At 41.7% G+C, this 18,694-nt stretch overlaps 1 protein-coding gene across 6 annotated transcripts in view; it reads right to left on the bottom strand.

The window, feature by feature from the left end:
• The window catches only part of TLN2 (talin 2), a 419,612-nt gene that overhangs the window by 240,818 nt on the left and 160,100 nt on the right, over positions 1-18,694 (bottom strand). For all 6 annotated transcript variants that reach the window (XM_058541740.1, XM_058541736.1, XM_058541742.1 and 3 more), the window contains one exon: positions 6,983-7,058. The gene's annotated coding sequence lies outside the window, so the exon portion shown is untranslated. The remainder of the gene's footprint in view (positions 1-6,982; positions 7,059-18,694) is intronic.

The following is an 18,694-nucleotide window of genomic DNA, read 5'->3' as shown; positions in this document are numbered from 1 at the left end:
CATGTAAGCCCCTGAATGACCGTGGGAGGAATGAATTTATAGTTAGCTGTGCTTGCTCAGTTTCAACATGCCTCTTGGGATCCTACCTGCATGCTGAGAGTGATTCTATCGTTTATAACATGGCTCTTCAACACAGGAGCCAACTATTTAGCAGCAAGCTATTCCAAAGCTGGAAGAAAAGCCTGCTATTTCAGATTCACCGTGAAACAGAATACCAACATCTAATGTGGTATCTTTCTTGGGGATGTTCAAGAGCTACTTTGTCTATAAGGGATTTTTGTCTTAAGCGCTGAATTTAGAAGTTCACCTCCAAGTAAGGTGTGAAATTTTACTTATCCTGGAAGGAGCCCAAGTCCCTGCCCAAGCGCCATGAGCTGCTCTACCAGCCCTGAACAGCCCACCTCAGGACCTCATTCTAGGTGAGAGGAAAGAAACTTCTATCTTGTTTAACTCATTGTGGTTTACGGTCTTTTCAACTCCAAGCAGCAAAACTTATACCAACTATCCCAGAAATAAATTCTACTTTCTCTTAGAAATCTATTCTAACCCGCTAGAAATATCCCTTTCTTCGTCTGAACTTACTTTCTTCTTGCTCGTTTGTTACTTACCATAGTCACCTCTACACTACACTCTTTTTGGAAACGTGCAGACAAAACAGAACAAAGCCCACGTCATTATACGCTCCAGTGCCGATTTTTATTTCTGTCCTTCCTAGTTCGGGGTATTAAATACACTACCTCGGTCCAAATTTTTGCAAAGAGTGGCCAACAGAGAGGACAAGAGCCTCCCTTTTACACGGCTCATCCCCCGTGCCTGCATCAAACTTCCCAAAGGGACAGCAAAAGGAGCCGAGCATCCTGGAGAACCCAGACTCCTGGAGCCAGAAGTTTTCCTGCAGGGGAGATTGAGTCACTCTTCACTCCTTAGAGGGAAATAAATGGACGAACGTAGTATGTATTTGTGGAATATTTAGGATCAGGTAATAAAAAGACTTTGTAAACTTTATTTCCTTCTCTTGATGAAGGGTTGGGTTCTGTCCCAGTCTTCTAGAAGCTACATTTCTAGGTATGAGATAAAACTTCGACCAAGATTTAAACTGTCCAAATAGATTTGTCCCTCTAAATCACTCTGACCCAAGTTTCACTGGACTTGTATAACTGTGGAGATTAGTGATCTTTGTATAACGGAACCAAAAAAATGTCTCATACAGATTACAACTCTGCTCATCACTTTATCCATACAATCAATCAATAAATATTTTTTTTAAAATTGCCAAGTGAGAATTATATGTTGCAAGATGATAGTAGTGTAACTCACTAACAACTTTAAATGCGGGGAATCACTCTTGGTCACCACCACAACAAAGTAAATATTGACCCCTATCTATTCATTAAGGCTTGACTTCACTAAGTCCAGGTATCTTCTCCATAAGTCAATGAGGCCTGGCTCTAATGATTTCCCTTTCATTCAATACTTATTTGGGGGCATAAACATAATAGGTCAAGATGTCTGGAAAATAATCACTACTTGACAGAGGCAGCATATGTTAATACGGCCACCTTGACCTAATAGAGGTAACAAGGAGGAACTCCATCCACAGCACCCCCTCTCCTGGATGGGCTATTCTCATAGAAAGCAGATGACCAACTCAATGATAAACCATTCTGGAGAGACTGCTAGTTCCATCCCTAAGGCATCACCCAAGGTCTGCACAGTGAGGAGGGCAAGCAGCCAAGACTGTGAGAGACCCACTTGCGATCCATATAGTCACTATCATTATAGTAATTCACCAAATACAGTTATACAGAAAGATTTATGCAGACTACGCATTCATGAGAGAAAAACGAAGCGTTAAAAGTAAAACTTGATTGTCTTTCCAACCTTTCTTTTAAAACCACCACCAAAAACACACCATGTATTATGAAGGGAGTCAAATGTACCTGACTTACACACACAAATTTAAGGCTATAAGAAAAATATGTAGATCCGTTAACAACCATTGACAAAGCACCTTTTCCCACTTACCAGCCCAGCTGAGTATGAAGCCCTGCTTCCCACCTCAAACTCACAAAGGGAACATTAAGTACATAAGGATAGTCTCATCTCCAGTTACAGAATTCTGTATAATGAGCTCCTGGCCACATGGTGTATCAACAAGAAGGATGAGGCTCAGATTCAAGGAGTGCTGATTTTCCTAGGGTAACAGTGATTTTCGAGGAGGAAGATGGAGGTCTGTTGGGAAAAGTATGCAAGACGTTCCAGAGACAGAAGTCTTTTCTAACCTATGAAACAACAGCTGGTATCATGCCCCCCACCTGCCCCAGGATCTAAGGAAGCACTTTCCAGTGGAAGCCTTAGAGTTCACTCACCCAGATCTCAACTTCTTAGTGTATAAAATGTCAACGATAGTATCTGTTCCACAGGGCTGGTGTGAGGATTTCAACAGACACCAGGCCTCAAGTACTGAGGTGCCCAACATATCAGGTCTTTAGTAAATAAAGGCTAATTTTAAAACGGAGCCTACTGCCCCTATGAAGACACCAGAGCCTGAAGCTATTTTTCCAACAGTAATAACAAGCTTTTCCTGGCCATCAGCACTCAGAGGCAGGTGGCACACCTGGAGATCAAACTGTTGTGGCTAAAGGTGGAGGGTGGGGGGCTGTGGAAGTGAGACCTCCAAAAACAAAGTGGGTTCCTAGAAGGGATGGGAAGACAGAGAGCCTAGGAAAACTTGAGGCTGCGTCCAAGGCAAGTGCTGTGTTAAAGGGAGAATCCATTCAAACATGCTCCATGGAGGTGCCTAGGTGTGAGGACATTGGCTGCATTGAAAACAGCTGCTCCCTAACCGTAACGGGCTAAGTGCTGCTTCCTGGTTTTAACATTCAGCATCAAGTTATAGGTAAATCATGGAAGCCCTTACTGAGATAAAACAACAGAATAGAAGTATTACCACCTCTGAGCATATGAAATTAAAAGTACAGCTGTCCCAAATGGAGAGGTTGAATGGGAGGGGGGATGGTAGACAAGAAATAGTGTCTCTAGGAGACAGAGCAAGAAATGGAAGAGGCTGCGTGTGTCATCTGAGGGTGCAGAGGGGCGCAACGGAAGGACCAAAAGCATGAATCAGCGGAAGGGAGATCGGGATGGTCAGAGTGAACTAATCAGCCATCACAGCACGACAGCAAGAAACAGCCTTGAAAACTGATCAAGTGAGAGACAGCGCTGGGAGCACAATATATATATAAATGTGGAAATCACCACAAAAGAAGCGAAAATGATCTGCAGGAAAAAAAGATGGCTGCTACCGAGAAGGAAGAGGTAGGGAAAGACCATTATTGGTATTATAGCAGTAGGATCTTGCTCGGCTTCTACCAGGCCTTACGGTGGTGTGCTACGACCACCGCAGCTGGCCTTACCATGTGTTTACTTTGTTTTAATCTTAGTAAAATCATGTTTAAACTCTACAAGTGAACTGGTCATTTAATGGTTCTGGAAAGCTGTCCAACTCTGATTTGTCGTAAACAGAATAGAATGGGTTTGATGATCATTTTAGGTCTTCAGAAAATGAGACCTCAAAGCTAAAAAAGAAGAGTGATTTTTAAAGGTATATGTTATCTATAGGAAAATATTCAAATGGAGGCACAAATATTCTAGAGCCTTTGAGTCCATGAAATCCAATCAATTCTTAGACAGAAAAGGCTCAAATCTGGACTTCTCCAGGAGGGCTTTTTAACTTTGAAAGAAATTAACTGATGAGCATAATTAGCCAAAAAGCTTAAGGAAACAGCACATTCTATTACACCCCTGGATTAGTAAGTTTAATTATGAAAAACAATCTGGAAATTGTTATTGGTGTTGTTCTGAAACACTAAGCACAGACAGCAGAGTAAGGACCCCAGCACATGTCCTGGAACCCTGATCAAGGAGATGATGCCAATTAGGATGATGCTAATTAGGACTCCCAGCCACTCAGGGAGCCAGCAGGGGAGAGCAAGTGGCAGTGCCTACAGTAAACAAGCAGAGTAATCCAAAGAATTCGGCTAATGGAGGATGGCAGGAAGACAAAAGTGCATAACAGATTACATTTTTAATGAAGAAAAATAAGCATAGGAACAACTTATCTTTACTGACGTCATGGTCTTTAAGCGACTGATACAGAATGACAAATAGCTACATGGATCCTGCTCCGAATTTTATACATTCAATGCCCTGCCCTAGACAGCAGTGGGAACTAAAAATTCCCAGAGAGCTAAAAATAATGTTTTTCATTTAAAATCATTTTTAAATATTTTTCTTATAAGCCTGCAGGGAAAATGGAGATAAATTCAGAATATTGCACTGATTCTCAAATCCAGAATATATAACACGAGTCATTAAGCAAAACACTAAACAAGTCATTTATCATATGTCCCCCCCATCTACTCTCTATCAATCTCTCTCTTTTCTCACACATGCAACCCTTTAAAAGCATCACCTATTATTCCTGTGAAGCGTGGCTGTCTCAAATTCTTAATTGCTCATCACTACAAGATCTCCCCAGCATGGTCTGGCCTTCTGAAAAGCTCAGAACATGACTGACTGATTACACTGTTCATTTATTAAATTTTCTTCAGACTTGGACTGGCCAAGATCCCTTAAAGCAATTCTCCTTCCTCTGGTTTATGTCAAAATAAAGCTCCTACTAGCATTTATTATTACTTTAGACACTTTCAGAAGTGTCAAGATTTCAGGTAATCTCTCATATTCCTATACATTTACGACAAATGTTTCTGTTGTTGTTGTTGTTTGATATAGCTTTTCCTTAAAAGGGCAGTGAAATAAATATCCTTGGAGTAGAAGTAACCCAACTGAAGCATGCAAATCAGGCAGTAACCCAAGAGCTGGGTTGACAGAAGGGAAAACAACCAGGTAAGTCTGTCAAATTTCATTTAAGTTTCCCAGAAAAAAGGAATGTTAAAACAAACGAAAGCCAGAAATCACCAGGGGAGGCATTCCAAAGGACTGAACCACTATGTTCCCATCAACGTAGACCACAGTGTAACTTCACGGAATTTTCAGAAGCAGCCAGGACTATGTAGGCATCTTGGAATAGCTGGTAATGTTGCTCATTCCTCACATTACTATACTGTCTTAAATAATTCAGTCCCTTATTGCCTCTGTCCTCCACCTACTCTACCCCTCACACACATCCCCAAACCCCAAGGAGAAGTAAACAGAAAGCATCCACCTGGCTTATGTCTGATGGGCTTCCTGTCCACTGTACCCAGGCCCTTCAGACAGACAGGACCACCTAGTGCCCCTGCAGGTCCTCAAAGGACAACATCCACACCAGGACACCCAATGGTCCCAGGGCAGAACAGCTCCTTTACTCTTCCCTATCCCGTGTACATCTGATCCCACTGCCCTCAGCTCAGAACCCTTGGCTGTGGTCTTAGCCCCTACCCAGCCCTGCGGTCCTCATCCTGGGTGTTTGCACTGGTCTCCCTGCCTCATCCTGCCTCATCCCTCGTTCTAAGCATCCCCACACCACAGGTGGACACCTACCTGTCAAATATCACCGGGCCAGAGGCTGCCCAGAATGAGTGAGGATTCTGTACACTTGCATCCAATGACTTAAAACACTGTCAAGTTTCCATTTTTATGTTGACTGCAAGGTGGCTCACAGCTAAATTTGATGTTCACATGAATGAGCCATTTTTATCTGGGTTTCCAACAGAACAATCTCTTCTGTTTGACCTCTGACCTCTCTTAGTTGGACCACACTAGCTGTCTCAGTATTTTCTGGAAATAGCCTACGTATAACTAGAGTACATTTCTGTCCTGCTCAGAGGAATGATACAGTTTTAGAGGCAGAAGAGCCCTTAGTAGTTATGCACCCCAGTATTTCCCAAATGCCAGTCCTTAGGCCAGTGCTGGCTAGTTCATGGCTAATAGTCACTGGTCAGCAGAGAAATGAGAAAGAGGCGAGAAATAGTGTTTTCCTAATGCTAAATATGTGCAATCTAAAAACAAATTTATGGCATTCCTACTCTTTTAGTATTAAAATATTTCTTCTTTCATGAAATGATGTTAGTAGATGGCAGTTTTTTGAAAATAAATCTTTATGAAAAACTCTAAACACAAATAGAATAGCATATAAATATGTATATAGTGAACCCTCATGCACTCATCCAGCTTTAACAATTATCAACTTTGTTTATATAGAGCCAAAAACATATTAGAAATTGGTTCTGAAGTTTCTTTTCCTATTCCACAAAATCTAAAAGGGTGGGAATGACGAGGCTGGGCCAGTCTACACATTTTACGGATGAGGACAAGACGACCAGCAGAGATTAACCTGTCCCCAGTTGTGCAGCTGGTCAGGAAGAGAAGTGATCAGTCTGGTGTGCCATGATATAGTTTTTGAAGGTAGGAGCATAAACCAACCCTTTTGACCTGTCCAATGTCAATCAAGGCATACCCAAGACCTGCAGAAGATGGGCTTTTGTCCCTGCCCAGGGTACTTGATACACACTACTTGGGATCATGGAGCCCCACCCAGGACAACCAAAGGGGAAAACCAATAATCTATAAGCAAACTTGACCTCATGCTAGAGTAATCGTGTGCCACACCTGGAGGGCTCCAGAAACCACCAAACAGTTTCAGTGCAAAGACTACTAGACGTTTCTACATTAATTCCTTATCTGACACTTCAAAAAAAAAGTTTATGAAGCAAACAGGCATGAATAAATGAGAATTCATGCAATAAGGTAAAACACCAGCTCCTTACCCCCTCTTCTAGGCCCCTACCGTCACTGCCAGGTCGAAAAATCAAATAGCAATGTAAGTAGTAACCAAGCAGCTACACACCTGCCTCGTAGGCGGTGGTGAAAAATCAAACGAGACACTGTAAGTGACAATGTTTTAACACCTTATAAAACTTTACCAATGCAGGGAGGTGGCGAATTGATAAAAATAAAGTATCTTCTTTAAAGGACTCACCTAAATTCTCAGTTTATGTAGAGTCGATTTCCCTGAAGATATCCTCAAGCATCTGAGAAGACTTCAGCAGCTATACCTAAAACAATAATAAAAACAGTCAGATTCAAGTAAAGTTATAGATGTCAGTTTTCAGAAAAAAATTTCCATCTATACATTTGGTCATTTCCCCCACACTAAGCATGAAAGGAAATAACTCAGGAAACAATGAATTTCCGCTGCAACACATGGGCTGAGAATTTTCTTTACCAACAGGGAATTGAGATCCCAAGACACTTATTTCGGAGAACAAAATTATGTTACTGTTGGCAAAGAGGCAAAACACATTTCTTTTTCTTCCCTGTGGTAGGAATGCTTAATGGCTTTGAATTTAAACAAAGACCAAATATATACATCCTCCCTTCTGGCCCCCACCAATGTTTAAAACAAAAATCAGGCACTCTGATTCTTTTTAAAATCAGCTTACATGAACTCTTCTTGTTCACTTTTTTCCTACTTAGCTGTCTAACACATCTGTGCAGTGGTCCCTTCTTGCTTCAACTGTTCCCATCTCATTCCCACTTCTCTGAGGCATTAAAAACTGACCATTTAGCATCTTACACCATGAAAACCCAATTTGAAGCAGAAAAGCACCATAATCAATTGTAGAAATCAAAATGGCTCAGCCACAGTTAAACAGGAGTCGGAGTGAGAGCATACATATAAATCAACAAAACTGAACAAACATCCAGATATGGAACCAAGTATTCATATGAAACAGACCAAGTACATGTAATCATATCTGCATAGGTATGCGAGACTAGTTAATAAATGGTGTTGGTTAGTTATTTAGGGGAAGGGAAAAATCTAGATCTCTCCCTTTCTACTTATGAAAAAATAAACTCAAAATGGAATCAAATGAGTACTAGAAGAATATACAGATAAATAGTTTTTATAATATAGGGATAGAAAAGGGCCCTTTCAAACATGACATCAAAATCTCAAACTATAAAAGATTGAGAAATTTGGCTGGCTACGCTTTTAAAAATCTCAAATTTTTAAATGGCAAAAACAAATCAAAAATAAAAAGAATACACATTGATATTTTGGTCAACAGATAAAATAAAGCACTAGGTAAAATATTTATACAAGAGACATATAAAGGATGCTATCCTTATTAAGCAAAAATGTTTTGAAAATCAATAAGGAAATTCATATTCCCCTCAAAGTGGACAATGCAAATTAATCAACTTTCCATAAGAGGAGAAATATAATAGCAATAAACACATGAAAAGATATTCAACTATACTAACAACGAAAAAATACAACTTTAGAGGCCAGCCCGGTGGTGCAATGGTTAAGTTCGTGTGCTCCACTTTGGCGGCCTGGGGTTCTCAGGCTCAGATCCCTGGCTGGGACGGATGCACCGCTTATGGAGCCTTGGAGCGTCCCACATAAAGCAGAGGAAGATGGGCATGGATGTTAGCCCAGGGCCAGTCTTCCCCAGCAAAAAGAGGAGGACTGGCAATGGATGTTAGCTCAGGGCTAATCTTCCTCTCACACACACAAAAAAAATACAACTTTAGAAAATAGAGATCTTGTTTTTTACCTGCCAGATTGGTAAAGATGTCCAAGACTGACAACAGCCAACATTATGGACAGAACTCATAGTCACTTAGGCAATTATGTCAGCATGTAAAACGGCACACCCTTTGATCCAGCAATCCTACCTCAAAGAATTTACTCAAAGTAGATAATTGTGTAGGCAGAAAATATGGATATACATAGCATCATTTATAATTAGGAGGGGAAAAAACGTAAATGCCCTAAAGGTCCACAAATAGGAGACGTATTAAGAAAACCACACAGACACTGAAAATAATAATGGAGGCTTGCATTTATTGATATAAAAAGATATCCATGATATACTTGAGGGAACAAAACAGGTAAACAACCATGCACAGTGTGATTGCACGTGTGTGTGCAAGTGTGTATGTGTGTGTTCCTAAGACATATCTAGAAGGATATTTATCAAAACAGAATTTTAGAGGATTTTTACTTCTTTTCTTCTACTGTTTGAATTTCATATAATGAGCACGATTTTTCCAGAGAGTACAATGGAGCTATTTTTTTAATCTCACGCTCGAGTGTAAAGTGATATGCTACACAGACTTCTACTTTCCTTCTCTGTCAGCTTTCCTCTCACTTTACTTATATTTGTGTCACATGTGTGCTTGTAGTGAATACAGATTAGCAAGTTCCCTTCCTCATCTCCAGCTCCTGTTCATTCCCCGGGGCCAATTCGTCCTTGCTTTGGGGTTTGTAAAACACATCTATATCGTTATTAGAAAACTTTTTACTTGGGGCCGGCCCCGTGGCATAGCTGTTAAGTGCACGTGTTCTGCTGCTGGCGGCCCGGGGTTCGGATCCCGGGCGCACACTGAGGCACCGCTTGTCAGGCCATGCTGTGGCGGTGTCCCATATAAAGTAGAGAAAGATGTGCACCGATGTTAGCCCAGGGCCAGTCTTCCTCAGCAAAAAGAGGAGGATTGGCACGGATGTTAGCTCAGGGCTCATCTTCCTCACACACACAAAAAAAAAAAACTTTTTACTTAAGCTAGCTCAGGTGAGTTTGTGACCAAATAAGTGCCATGCAATACAGTGCTGCTTGTTATTTTCCACCTTCTCAATCACCCCATTCTATTTGAAAACAGAACAGTAAATCCTATAATCACATGAATGAAGATTTATCGCACACAATGTCAGGTCATGTTTATGACCTACAGCTGAAGTAGCTGAAGCAAGACGTTCAAAGCTAGTGTAACAAAGGCACAAAACTATGTCAAGACACAGGCTGATTCCTTCCTAACTAATGAGAGAACCCATGAAAAGTCTATTTGAATAAGAATAAAAACAAAAGAGACCTGTTTGTCCAGATGGGCCATTTCTGTGGTTAAAATATCTCCATTATAGTATTTTAACCACTTCACAGATTTATTTTTATTCGATTCTATTTATATATGAAAAGCTTTTTTTTTCTATTTAGACTATAAAATACAGAAATGTATTCCCATAATGGGCCCATTATGTTCAATTTGTCTCCAGTAAGCAAATTTATTCTTCTCATTGCCCTATTTTTAAAGGTTCAGAGGTTCCATGTAATACATGAATCCTCATAATACCATAATTATAAACCTGGCTAAAAAGCCATAATCCCTTGTAGATGTACAAATCCCTTTATAGGTGTGTTGGATGTAAAGTACAAATCTAATTAATCCTCCTTCATCTCCTGGAGGCTCCCTCTCCCCCAAAGAATGTCTTTAGAAAGCAGACCATGGACAAGAACCACTGTCCAATTTCAGAGATGAGCAACCACGAGACTTAAGAATCTGTGTCTTGAGGCCAGCCCCGTGGCTTAGTGGTTAAGTGTGCGCGCTCCGCTACTGGCAGCCCGGTTCGGATCCCGGGCGCGCACCAACGCACCGCTTCTCCGGCCGTGCTGAGGCCGTGTCCCACATACAGCAACTAGAAGATGTGCAACTATGACATACAACTATCTACTTGGGCTTTGGGGAGAAAAAGGAGGAGGATTGGCAATAGATGTTAGCTCAGAGCCAGTCTTCCTCAGCAAAAGGAGGAGGATTGGCAAAACAAACAAAAAAAACAGTATCCAGGGCAGAACTCAGACAAACTCACAGGCCACAGAGCCAACCGCCGGCCTCTCTGTTCTGACCCCTCCTCAGTGCAGGGGCAGGGGGACTGGGAGCCACGCAAGTCCACATCTGAGGCTGAGACACACTAGGATTTATGAGACAACGCAGTGCATTCAGGGGATGCAAGAGCACAGTGGTTCAAAGCAAAGTGACTGATCCTGGTTCTGTCATTTACTAGCCATTTGGCCCCAGTGTGCCTTAACTTCTCTGCACCTCAGTTTCCTCCTCTTTAATAATGCCCAGCAGGAACGCTGTTGTGAGGATTAAATGAGATATACCTAAAGCAATCAGCAATGCTCAAGAGTCAAACGTGGACTTGCTTGAGCTCCAGCTCAGTAGGAGCAGCAAAGGGAACAGCCCAGGGTAGAAACTCGTTGCCTGATCCTAACAAGGTCCCTAGAGAACCCTGGGACAGACTATGAATCTACAGAAGACAATTCCCTATTTAAAATACTTATTTTAAACATGGATAAGACCCTTCCAATTAAATAGATACTTATTTTAAAGGCATCAGGAGGATGTTATTTAAAGGAACTTTGCTTAAATTAAAGTACCCTTCTCTAGATCATCATCTGATAAATCATTTGGCAGCCCCAACGTTGTACCTTTTCTGTAGCATTTTGAGAGGCATAGATAGATGCGACCAAAAGCCAGCAAAAGCTACTGACTAAAATGCTCATCACTAACAGCAGGACTCTAGGGCAGGACTTAACTGCCTTACATCCCGGCCCACATCCTACTTGCTTGCGGGAGCTTAAACACACCTCTCGGAGTCCCAGGTCGCTCATCACCAGAGCAGAGATGGTAATACTTAGATACTTCAGATGTAGAAATGAAATGAGAATGTACGGGTAAAGTTCTTAACACGGTGCCTGGAGCCCAGTAAGTGTCCAGTAAATGGTACATCTACTATTGATTATCATCTTAATAGCATTAAAGACACAAAACACATATTAAATAATCTGATTGAAACCATACAAGGCACTTTTTCACTGTGAGGGTTTTATGGACTTTTGTTTTCCACATTTCACTTGGCATAATCCCCACAGGAATGTGGGGCCAAGCTGATGAACATCTGAGGAGGCAAAGGGGTCTCAAGCCATGAAGGGCCTGCGTGATGCATGTGACTGAAATCTATGTGGTACAGATCCCAAGCGGCCAAGAACACACTTGTCCTAACATCTCATTAAAAGACGGAATTGTGTTACAACCACACTAAGCTTTGCCCTAACACCATCTGCACGAGCATGAAAACCAAAAGACGGGCCCATAAGGGCACCATCCCAAGTGTTTTTGCTGCCCAAAGTTAACAAAAGTGCTTTTTTAACATAAGACCAAGCAAAGCAGAGAAAGCCACTAAACTTAGTTGAAGATGAGCAGAGTATACTACTCTTAGCTTGAAGTTATCACTAACATTTGACACATTTATAACTAATCGCTTGAAATCAAAATCCAAAAAGTAAAGAAATAAACCAAATAGTTCTTCAATAGTCCTAAAATAGATACAGGAAAAGCCAAAAAGAGGAGAAATTTCAAAAACAAAATTCTTCCAACTTCCACCACTTGCCAAGGATTTATCTTATTTTTTCTGAAACCTTGAGAACTTTTTCATTTAAAGTACAGCTTGACGATTCGAGTCCAGCTCTGCTGTCAGAAGGTATCTGACTCCAAGGGGAAACGGCCAGTTCTCTTTTCATGGCTTCTCCTTGCTGACTTTATAGCTCGACGCTGGGTGCTGGGGTCGAAGGCAACTCAGTGAAGCACAAGCTGGAAGCATCCACGCTCAAGGCCTCCAGAGATGAGAAATGATGTGCTACCCTAACCCATGCAGGGCAAAGAGAAAAGCTCCAGAAATCCCTTTGTACTCCTCTAAAAGCAGCATTCCAGCAAACTAAGAAGTAAGACGTGTTACATGCAAAAAAGATTGTCAGTGTAAATGTGGCAAATGATGGTTTAAACAAAATGAAGGAGTTTCTCTAATGCAGAACATTTTGGACACTTCAATGTGCTAAAGTTGTATGACTAAGTGGCTCTAACCTTATTTGTACACAGATTCCTTCACTTTTGTGGTCTATGTCTTGGGACAAGTGTCCCACGCAACAGTTTGGAAAATAATGTTAAGTAGTTCTTTTATGCAAATGATTATTGAAGGCGCACCCTGCCTCACTACACTTACAATTACATGACTAAGCACAATGCCCCTAAAAGATCAGTTGATGGTGCAAATGATACTAATGCATAGTGCGAAACACATGTTTACTAGGACAAGAGAAGTCCTATAATTATACTGCTTTGCCTCACTTAGTCTGTATCTGCTTTTCACAACTGAAAAAACCTGAGAGATGCCATGAATTCCTTGCTGTTCTATAACTCACTGCTCTCCTCTCAAAATTTTAAAGACATGTAAAATAAGATTAAATTAGTAATATGGGTAACTAGAATATAAGCTTCGTGAGAACAGGGCTATACATATCCCCAGCCCTTGTAGTGCGGGTATAAGGATGCTCCACAAATATTTGACTATATGAACAGAGGAATGAATAAATAAGCTTATATAAGTATATCATTAACTCATTATTTTATGAACTGGCCAAAATATACATTCTACGGTTTTATATTTTAAATTGACTTTGAAATGCTCACTTTAGAACAATTTCTTGTTTCTCTTTTTTCTCAGAAAGTTTTGTTTTTCCCATTTCATTCCCACCATAATCTCCCATCCTTTGCAACCCTGCACCAAAAAAAAAAAAAAAAAGATATTTTTCCTTATGACTTTTGGGTTAGAAGGAACTTTTGTCTCTAGACCTACTACCATAGTCAGTACATTATTACAGCCAACTGTTTTCAATAAAAGCCCAATTAATTAACATTCAAATGACCAGGATTTTCAATTAATCAGAGTTTCAATTAATTGAAACTCTTTACAATTAATGAAGAGAGTTTCCTTTGGGGGAAGGAAGAAGAAACACACTCATCTTTTAGAAGGCAGTAACTACACCAAAAAAACCTTTTATCACCAATTTGCTGAAAACAGCAACTGAGCAGGAATAGACATCAAAAAATATCCTCTACTATTAATTTCAATATTCTGCACATAATGTTTACAATAACCCTGAGATGTTGCAACACCTTCAAATGAATAAAACCTTAAATACTTTTGCTAAAGTCACTTCACTATGACAAAATCAGGCAATGCATTTTAGAAAAAATTTGTAACAACTGTGCTTTTGTTTTTTTTAAGAAGGGAGCTGAGGAACGAAGAAGTCAATAGTGCTCTAGTTCCTCCTTGGTCATACAGAATACCAAGCTGATTAGACTCTTCCCCGTCCCCATTCTTCCTACAAAGCAGTTAACGGCCATGGTATTTCTATTTGGCAGTTCCCATCTTTCGGTTGGGCTATATTCCCATCTATTGCCAGAGTCCTGCCCAGTGCCACCTGCATACCAGCTCCCCTCCACCACCAGAGTAAACTGGCTAGGACAGTCATTTGAGTTGTGTCGACAGCTCCCAGGTTGCAGGGATCTCCAGGCCCACTTCCTCACCTCCCGCCACGCCTGTTCTGCGAGTCAGCGCTCCAGCACCACTGAATCAATGCTCCTCCTTGAAGCCTGCACCCTCTGAGCTGCTGCCCCTGCAGTGGACTTTGACCTTTCATGCCTAAAATGGCCTCCCCACATCCCTATGCATCTGGCTGTCCATCAAGTTCCACCTACTCCAGAGAGACTTCATTGACCACATCTTCATTTCTGCACTTAACATATTGTGTTGAAATAATCTCTTTAAGTGTATATATTCCCCACTAGACTGTGAGCTCCTAGAGGGCAAGAACTGTGGCTTTCCCCATAGTTCCAGCCTCAGCTCAGAGCACAGTTCCTAGCACAGAATTAAGTGCTCAATAAATATCTGAAGAACTGACAAACAAACAAACAAGATATGTATGATTAGTAACTCCAAGACACTGGGGATGGGTGTAGGGGGCTTCAAGAGGCTGGGATACAGTAGCAGGGTCAGGACAGGGTCAGGGGTGTGTGTGTGTTTGTCTGTATACATGCATACACACCCCAAAGAGAAGGGGCTAGTTCATTCTATGATCATTCTCCCTGGTACTCAAGGTCAAGGACCCAGTTAAAGCCTCCCTTTTCCTGTCTTGGTCCCAGAGTCTGGCCTACTACTCACTCTTCTGCCACAAACCTAGTGTCTTTGACTAAGCTTGTCTCCTATTTGGCCTGTTGTCAATCAGGAAACTATGCCATTTCATCATTATGCCTTCTTTCCCATCCCAAAAGCAAACAAAGGCTTTATGAGGTTTAATGATTAAAGAATGGGACAAAAAAGACATCCCTCTCTAAGATATTCCCCCATTCCTAACTCCTAAAGCACATCTGCCTGTCATTCTTACTCACACACTAAAACTTGGACCCTGTGCAGGAGCACAAAGTCACATAGACTACCAATAGTGGAACCTGATGCACACGAATAGGCAAGTGTTATCCATCAGCTGCCTGAGCTTTTAGGTAGGGTGAGAGGCTGCAGTACAGAGGGCAAGAAAGTATACCCACACAGAGGAATATTATTCAGCACTAAAAAGAAATGAGCTATCAAACTATGAATAGGCATGTAGGAACCTTAAATGTATATTATTAAGTGGAAAGTCAATCTGAAAAGGCTATACACTGTATGATTCCAACCATATGACACCCTGGAAAAAGCAAAACTATGGAGTAAAAAGATCAGTGGTTGCCAGAGGTGGGGAGGGAAGGATGAATAGATGGAGCACAGAGGATTTTTAGGGCAGTGAAACTATTCTGCATGATACTGTAATAGTGGATACATGTCATCACACATTTATCAAAGCCCATAGAATGTACAACACCCAGAGCGAACCCTAACGCAAAGTATGTACTCTGGGTGATTATGATGTGTCAATGTAGTTCATCAACTGTAACAAATGTACTTGCTGGGGAGGGATGTTGATAGTGGGGGAGGCTGTATATGTGCGTGGGGAGTAAGTGTGTGGGAAGTGTGCAAACTTTCTGCACAATTTTGCTGTGAATCTAAAAGTGCTCTTAAAAAAATAGTCTATGAACAAAGAAATAAATAAAAATTGAACAAAGAGCAAGAAGAGAAGGGTGAGGAGAGGGACTGCAGATGCCCCCCAGGCACCAATGCAGGGAAACTCCTCTGGGGGCACTGGCCACTGCAGGGCAGAGCCTGGGGAGGGGTTTAGAGTGAGACAAGGTGGGTCTGACCCTTAGAAGCAGCAATGGGGGCTCTGGGGTCCGCCTCAGCAGTGGACATCACCTGCACATATCAGCATAGTGAGGATGAATGGGGCTGCCCACACAGAGCTCCAGTCTGCTCAAACTGACTCTAAGAAGTCATATCCTCCCCCACTTGTATTCTCACTGCCACCTCAACCTTTAATGTGAGGGCTACTCCTCCATACTAGTGCCTGGAGAACTGCTTCTGTAGTGAACAATCCAGCTGAAGAACGTGAAGAGAGAACATGACTTCCTCAAGTGGTAAACCATCTGGTTTTCCTTACCAATGCAAAACCCATCAACTGTAATGGAATATCCCAGGGCTGCAGCCAGAAGGAGTGGGCATCCTATTTAGGCAACATGTTAAACTCCTATGAATATGCATAATGGCTCGTTCCCCCAGCCCTCAAAGCCCGGTTGCTGTGAGCCAACACATGACATAATATAAAAGCAATCAAGGAAGAATCAAGGTGCACTGTGAAATTTCATCAGCCTCCAGGCAACCTACAATAGATATCACAAACAAGAACATGGGGTCGTTTGGGAGAATGGTTTGGCTAATCAAGAACAAATTAGCTACTCAGGTATACATAATATGGAAATCAGGGACACTTATTTTCTATAAATAAGAATCTGTCATCACTTGGCTCTGATTAGTAGCTATTGTATCTCTCAAAATTCATCTTTCAAAAGCAATTCTGCTGTCCTAATCTCTCTTACGACACGCAATCTGGTCTTCATAAATTGCTACTTGATATATTTTCCAAAAGGCTAAATCCCTCTTATCTTTCCTCATCTGGTGATGAATTCCTTATGATTCCTTACATAGTCGTTATGGTACATTTCATTCAAAACCAACCCTTCCCCCTCAACGAACAGTTATTTTGTCATTGCAACTTCCTCCTCCTCTCAGAACATTTCAAAAATTAATTCTCCTTAGCTATATGTCTCCTCCTTCCCATCCTGACCCATCATTCCAAGCTCCCCCTTTTCCAGCACACCTTTCTTCCCCTGAGGCTCTCCCTATTCTTGCTGTTCTCTGAATTTTCATGGGCCTTGTAGATTTCTCTGAATAATATAACATTTCATTACATCATGTTATATTACTTCTAATACCAGTTCCACAGGGTTCTACGACTATGACAGATAAGGCATAGGCAAGTGCCCAGCACGGAGCCTGGTGCCACGCCACCCAAGGCCAGTTGTATCCTGGTTCCTTATACTCATGCTGAGTGAACATGGGCAATGTGGGTCGTCTGAGCCTCACTTCACTCCTCTGTAAGCGACAGAGAGGAGACCCTTCCTCACGAGACGACACAGGGCTGCATGAGGCCCCGGGTAACACACGCCAGCGACAAACACCAACTTTCTTCTCCTCTCCGTGTGTCATCTCTCAGCTTTATAACCTGAACAAAATCTCTGAGCAAGATCAGGACTCACACTTTTCCTGTATTTTTTCAAAGCATTTTCACAGTACGGAATATCCAGCACAGAGTTTTAAAATGTTTTCAAGTTAATGAAAGTTATTTTCAGGTAACGGAATTTCAGGACCTTTCTTTACAACTCATGCACCATATAAACACTTAAAACTTTCTATTAAAAAATTCAAATATAGGGGCCGGCCCAGTGGCGCAAGCGGTTAAGTGCGCGCGCTCCGCTGCGGCGGCCCGGGGTTCGCTGGTTCGGATCCCGGGCGCGCACCGACACACTGCTTGGTAAGCCATGCTGTGGCGGCGTCCCATATAAAGTGGAGGAAGATAGGCACAGATGTGAGCCCAGGGCCGTCTTCCTCATCAAAAAAAGAGGAGGATTGGCGGATGTTAGCTCAGGGCTGATCTCCTCACAAAAAAAAAAAAAAAAAAAATTCAAATATATATGAAATTAAGAGAATATTATAATGAATCCCTAAGTACTCACCACTCAGCTTCAACAATTATCAACTCATAGTCACTCATTTCATCTAGACTCCCTTTTACTTCCTTGTGCAAATCTCCCTTGCTGAAGATTATTTTGAAGCAAATACCAGATATCATGCCATTTCAATATAACTATTTTATGAAACTAGTTTTTGGTTTTTTCTTTTTAGTTTTTTTTTTTTTTTTTTTGGTGAGGAAGATTAGCCCTAAGGTAACATCTGTTGCCAATTCTCCTCTTTTTGCTCAGGAAGATTGGCGCTGGGCTAACATCCATGCCCACCTTCCTCCACCTCATATGTGGGACGCCGCCACAGCATGGCTTGATAAGTGGTGCATAGGTCCGTGCCCAGGATCTGAACCTGCAAACCCCAGGCCGCCGAAGCAGAGCTCATGAACTTAACCACTACGCCACCGTGCCAGCCCCGAAACTTGTATTTTTAATCAGAAAATGCATAATAAAGCTGTTTTCACTGAGAAGGAAAAAATAAAAATTCTATGCTTATCACAAAGTTATTGCTATCTCCTTCTCTGTTCCCCACTGCACACAGCAAGACACAGATGACCCAAGACAGACTCAGCAGACCTGAGTTATGATTCCTGGCAGCACAAGAGCTGGCTGGGTGACTGTGGGCGTGACCCTCATCCAAGCCTCTGCTCCCAAGGAGGAAACCAGCACGTGAGGGCTCTGATGCTCTCAGCTCATCTGCTTGGGCACAACTAGGACTTTCTACTTCCCCTTTATGTTTCTATCCCAGCACCAGCTTCGCTACCCAGAGTAACTTAGCCTCTACTTGCTCTTTGTCAACAACAGAATAAATACATACTCACATAGAAAGTCTTCCGCA

This window comes from Diceros bicornis, chromosome 5 (genome assembly GCF_020826845.1).
Source record: "Diceros bicornis minor isolate mBicDic1 chromosome 5, mDicBic1.mat.cur, whole genome shotgun sequence".
Lineage (NCBI taxonomy): Eukaryota > Metazoa > Chordata > Mammalia > Perissodactyla > Rhinocerotidae > Diceros > Diceros bicornis.
This window is presented reverse-complemented; position numbering and strand designations above follow the sequence as displayed.